Source organism: Rosa rugosa, chromosome 2 (assembly GCF_958449725.1).
Source record: "Rosa rugosa chromosome 2, drRosRugo1.1, whole genome shotgun sequence".
Classification (NCBI taxonomy): Eukaryota; Viridiplantae; Streptophyta; class Magnoliopsida; order Rosales; family Rosaceae; genus Rosa; species Rosa rugosa.
Genome location: NC_084821.1, coordinates 29,057,093 through 29,063,407, shown reverse-complemented (window position 1 = coordinate 29,063,407; position 6,315 = coordinate 29,057,093). Strand labels below are relative to the sequence as shown.

At 40.5% G+C, this 6,315-nt stretch overlaps 1 long non-coding RNA gene across 1 annotated transcript; it reads left to right on the top strand.

Annotated features, from left to right (window-relative positions):
• Positions 1–353: 353 nt before the first annotated feature.
• Positions 354–3,680, top strand: LOC133734677 (uncharacterized). The gene is made up of 3 exons (XR_009858512.1): positions 354–1,284; positions 1,382–1,459; positions 2,705–3,680. It is a non-coding gene; the product is annotated as an uncharacterized LOC133734677 (long non-coding RNA).
• Positions 3,681–6,315: the final 2,635 nt, after the last annotated feature.

Here is a 6,315-nt window from a genome sequence, read left to right as displayed (position 1 = left end):
AATCAAGAAACCTGCATGTACAAGTCAGTCAACTTCGACAGAGCATTGAGAGCAGCTCAGGACGAGCTAGATAATTTAAGTTTGGGCCAGAGTCCTTCGTTTTGGGCCCAAAGGGTTACAGAAGTTTAGTGAGGCGACAGTTTGTTGAATTTTCGAAGACGATAAATCGAGTTGTAACAAAGTTTTGGATTTTGAGTTTTTACAAAATCGAGTTTTGGGCCTAGTATGAAGTCGAGAAATAACTTAGGAAGTTTCAGACGAAAAGCGAATAAAAGAAAAGTCCCGAGCCCAAAACCCGAAAGAAATTAGATAGAGGAGTTTCGTAATTCGTAGCAAGGGTAAAATGGGCATTTCACGCAGATGGGTATAAATACAAAACCTTGAGTGTGAAAACCCTAGCATCATTTCTCTCCCTCACTCTCGGCCGCGTTCTCTCTCTCCCCGACCTCTCTCTTTCGTCCTCCCTCTCTGCCACCGCCGGAAACACAGCGTCCGACCACCATCTCACAAAACCATCACCACCAATCAACTCAATACCAAAATCCGAACCAAACCCAAGAGGAATCGAGGCCATGCATCAACCTCGACCTCTCGCTCTCTCTTCTTCTTCCTTCTGCAACCACCGGAGAACACCATCTCCGGCCACCACCTTGCAACACCGCCTCCACCCTTCGAACCAGCACCTAAATCCGATTCTAGCCCAGCCATTCCGCCATCGATCGAAAGCTCCTAACCATCACATGCATGCCCGGAAAGCTGCGACGCCACTGTTCCTCGACCCTCACCGGTTTCCGGCGATTCCCTCGCCCTTCCGCCACCGTCATTCTACTCAACAAGCAAAGCAGAGCAAAACCCAGAGAGTCATCTTCGCCGCCGACGCCTGATGAGGCCGTTCGAACATCGCCGGAGGCCTCAACTCTGCATGCGTTCGATCTCCGGTTTCCAGCTCAAATTGAGCTCAACGACCTCCCTAATCGGAATCAGAGCCATGTCAACCACCAAAACCCCATAGTTTCGATCTCTAGTTCCGACCAGAGACGCCACACGCACCGCCGCTGTCGCGTGGACCGCCGTAGCTCCACCACTCACGATCACTGGATCGTCTCTGATAGGTAATTTACGTCATCCTAGACTGGGTTGAAACCTCTATTCTGATTTAGACTGAAAACCCTAATTTCTATTGTTCAAATTGGATTGTGTGAGGTTTGGAGAATCTGCGTTTTGGGTTTAAAGAGGAGAGCCCGAAGCTGAGGCTTTGATTGAATCACCGTTGAAGGAGAAGGGGTAAGGCCTTGATTCTGGACTATACCTTATCCCAGCAATTGTACAATCTTTGGTTTTATATGGTTGTTGAGGTAGTGTTGGGGTGATGTTATTGTAGATTTGAAGGCTCTAAAGAAATCGAGTTTCATGTCGAAGGCTATCGTAGCAGAGGAGTTAATTTTGGAGAAGAAGAATGGTAAGGGTCTGGGTATTTGGATCTGTTTTGCCGTGTGTTGTTCATACTTGGTGGAATTCTAGTTTTCTGGATTATTTGAAAAGATATTGATATGTGTTAGAAACTTGCCATGGTAGTGAACAAAGATGAAAGTGGTTGAATGCTTGAATGTATGGAGAGAATTGGGTGTTCAATTGAATTGGTTTGTCTGTTATTAATTTTGGAAAAATGTTGTTTTGCAAGAATGGACAAAGAGAGAGACCAATTTTGTGGTTTTTGACAAGTTACCTAAAATTGTGTATGATGTTAAAGGAAGTGAGTAATTACCGACGTTGGAAGGGTGTTAATAATGAAAATGGTGGATTTTATTTGATTGAGTGAAATTAGGATATTGGATTAAAGTTATGAAACTGTTACAATTGGAAGTGCTTTCTTAGTTACCATATCCTGGAATGAACATGGTAAATCAAATCATACGGGAATGGTAAATGAATGCTAAAACAAAGGAAAAACAATTGAGTTGAACCGAACTATATTTAAGGCACATTTGTGTTAAGTTTAATCACCATATCTCAAATGGTTCAAATGCCATTTCATTTGAACTATTTGGGAATGGTAAGGGTGTTTGTTGCTTAAGAAAGGAATGCTAGACAATGACATCAAATATTTAACCCGAACTATATTATTGAAAGGGGTATGATCACCATATCCCAAATGGGCTTACTATACTAAGTGAGCTGTTCGGGAATGTGGTTTTTGATAATTATCGATCATGGGTTATTTAGTGAATTTTAAAGTGAGTTATGAATTAGGGCTAAATACAAATTACTACCCTGTGGTTTAGGTCCAAAATCAATTCAGTCCCTGAACTTCTAATTTCATCAAAAACACCCCTGCACTTTCAATTTTGATCTAATAGGTCCAATTTGTTAGTTTTCCGACAATTGAGTTATTTAACTTGTTAATGTGGCTCATATATAGCCTATGTTTTATGATGTGGTGTCGAGGTGGTCTGCATAGTCAATTTAGGAGTGAGTCCTACTATTAAAAATAATTAGTTTTTCAACAAATAATCCAACTATAACTTGAACCCATAACAGAATATTAACGAATTGGACCTATTAGATCAAAATTGAAAATGCAGGGGTGTTTTTGATGAAATTAGAAGTCCAGGGACTGAATTGATTTTGGACCTAAACCACAGGGTACTAACTAGTATTTAGCCCTATGAATTAATTACTTATCGGATATAATTTTTTGTTAAAGGACTCGAGCGTGTGCACATGAAATTGGAAGAAGTATCGAAAATCTGAAACGAAGCTAAGTTTGGGCGAGCACTCCAATTCCAGGTAGGGTGAGCTGTCCCTTCCTTGTTAGAGGCTTTTCTATATGTGGAATGCTCTAGTATATTAATATGTTGCCTGCAAGTACGTTTTTGGTTGTTCATTGGTCGATGTCTCGTTATATCCGTGTTTCCATAACTGATAATTGCTTATTGTGAAAACCGAGGCTAGACTTGCATGTTGAGATACTGTACCCACTGTATGTTTGTACTTGTGACCTGAAAGTGAATTGGACCTAGACGCGTAGATTCCTAGGGATCCCACGGTGTCGATAACCGTGAACCTCCGGAGGGGGCCGTGCTCCTATGTTTGTCGAGAAAAAGTGAGTATAGACAGTGAACCAGTCATAGGAAACTCAGGGCCAGGAAATAGACACTTTCACTACTTGTAGTCGGAAGTACTACAGAGTAGTTGGCTGGTTCTCGAATTCAGGACGAACCAGGTCGGTCACCGATTTGTTTTATTTTAGCCGGCAGGTAAGTATCTCGGAGCTCCAAGTGTGTGAAGCATACTGCATATGTTTTATGAAAGAAAACAAATGTTTGTGGTTACCACTTTTCTTAAAGCATTTTTCGATAAACGTGCACAATATTATGTAGTAAATATTTTCAAGCATATTATTTTTCAAACCTAGCATGGTTGGGTCGGCCCCTATTGGGCATGCGAGGACGAAAGCTCACCCCTACTATAGTGTGCAGGTTTCGAGCATGTGGTCAGGAAGCGTACAGGGGAGGCACATGGCTCGGCTTGGCGCATTTCTCTTTAGTTTTATCAAAAGGAAGGTTTTGGTCCCTTATCGGATTTTGAAGTAACTTAGTTATTTATTTTCTTACTAATTTATTTGTTTATTTGTTTTCTATTCGCTCATCTACAAAATTTCAAGAGACCCGTAACCCTGGGGCGCGTCTCTCATACTTGTGTTTACTTCGTGATTCATTATTTTCCAAATTGGGCTCCTATTGCAAGCCCAAATCTTTTAGCTCACTTTAAATTTCGCTTGCGAAAATATGTTGTTCGGTTGCTAGAATGTTTTGTGACTTTTGTCCAAGAAAGTGTTTTGTAAACCAACAACCTAAACTCAAAAGGCCTTGCGGTTTCGAGTTGATGAGCTATCGAGATGCCATTCGTGACATGTCGATTCCTCATTGGCTCGGAGTCGCGGCGCTGTGGGACCCCCCTCTCGGGTCACCACATGTAACATGCAGAAAGGATGGAATCAAGTCCAAATACATTGTTTGTTGCTCACACCCCTATTTGGACGAATTTTAGGAGTTTAAATCAGAAGACATCTTTATGAATTCAGCAATTGATACGCCCCGTCTCCGATTTACCCTTTTTCTGTGTAAGTGAATTATTATACGATTTACTGTCCTCGGTTTTAGTTTTTATCATTTAGGGGGGGTGCTAGAAGTTGACTTTTTATGGGATAACAATTTGAGAAACTTTTCGTCACGAAAGTTGTAAGGGACTTTAAACCAAGTCCGTGGACATATGGTACGCTTAAATCGGAGTTCGTATGTGAATGTTATAAGCGAAAAGGTTAAGTTACTGTTCATGGTAACTTTCTATATATATAGAAAGTTATTGTAGTAGGTTTCCATTTCCGAAAACCTAAACCCCCCCCCGGACTTTCTCTCTTTTCCTCTCTCTCCCCCGCGTCGGCCTCTCTCCTTCTCCCCTTCTATTTGCCGTCGTCCGGCCACCAAACTGCGAGCCCCAGTGGCGGTCAACTCGTCTCCTCCTCCCCTACACGCCTGTGATCGTGGGTCATATTGTTTTGGCCGGAGAAGAGAGAATTTAAGCCGAGAAGGTTACTGTAGCAAATCTGAGTTTTCCGGCGATTTCTTCCAATTCCGGCCACCAAAACGGGTTTAATAGAAGCGCCTCGAGCCATTGATCATTTTCCCTCAAGCTTTTAGCTTCAATTCACAGTGTGGAGAGAGAATCGAAGAATTTCTCGATTCTGGGGTTTGAAATTTTTGAAAAATTTTCATCGGCCAATCACGAGCACTTCAAGGTAAAATTCAAATTTGTTGTAGTTGACAAAAGTGTTGGGCCTGTTGAGTAGGTGTTGCTGCCAAAATTTGGTGGCCATCGGAGGTGGTGACCGACGGCGTGTGGGCCCCACGCGCTGCCACTGTAGGTGGCGTATAGAGGAGCGTGGAGCAGGTTTTTAGTTTTTGTTTTTAGCTAATTAAATCCTATAATTGATATAAAACTTGTATATGTGATTTTGGTGAAGATTGGAGAAATTTTGAGTCGATTATGAATTTTCAAAAATTTAGAATTTTGGTTATCAATTACGAGAATCCGACCGTCGGATTTCTCTTGAAGTTGCCTATAATTTGTAATCGGCGAATCGACATTGTGAGTCTAGTTGGATAGAATCCGATGTGGGTTTGAAGGAGACGTTTAGAATTTTGATTTCTAATTATCGTAAATTTAAATTCCCGTCCTGTAATTATATTTTTACGAGTGCTATTAGTATAGGACGAGTGGAGTCTCCATACGAGGAGAATACCGATCGATGACAGGATTAGCCGAATACTGTGAGTGGACTTTTATTTTAACAAATTATGCATGCATTTACTTTATCAACTTAATGCTTTACTAATTAGCATGAAATTTATCGAGCATATTATTTTAATTTCGGTTAATTCTTCTAGCATGATTTCGATTTATTTGGTTAATTCTTCTAGCATGATTTCGATTTTAAATTTTCTATGCTCGATTTGGATAACGTGGTTATTGGTTGTTTTTCGACAAAACATTTTCCAAGGTAATTTCAGGAAATTAAGCTAATTTCTTTTGTCGATTTGAATTTCTGATAATTACTTTTCGAAATGGGATTTCGAGGGAAGAATAATTATGATTTATAATTTAATCTTATAAATTGTTACCCGTTTGAAATTAATTTAACGTGTGGGACACGTCGTTGCTTTATTCGGAATTACTACGAGATTTTCCGAGTATGGTTGGGAATCGTACTCGTAATTTTTTTCTTTTGTGAGATTTTTAGGGAAGCTTTATGGATTTACTGGTTTTCGATTTTTATCTTCCACCATACTCGGGTTACTATATTTTCTTGTTCTCCTCCTCACGTGATTTGCAGTCGAGGCTCCTCCTCACTTACTTTGTGTTTGTGGGTCGAAGTCGAGGATAGGGCCTGGGAGGCTCCTTTATAGTATGGTGATGTTTCGTCTTCCCCATATTAATTATTTATTTTAACCAACAAGGCTGGATTATTTTCTTTCTTACGCTCCTTTCGAAGTTAAGAAAATAATAATAATTTTTTTCTAAATCTTGCATGCATCGGAAATTTATTTTTCCAAGGTTAAACTGTGGGAAAGTATAAAACTCTTTCCTTTTTCCTTATCTTATAATTAGTAACTTTTTGTCCACTCACTCTAACGTTTTTAAATGCTTTCCCCCAGGGCCCTTCAGTTTCAAATGTCCAATTCACAGCGTTGCTGCTCGGCACATTACGAGTGAGCCATAGTGACCGCATTTGCTTCCATCATCTCATATTGTAGG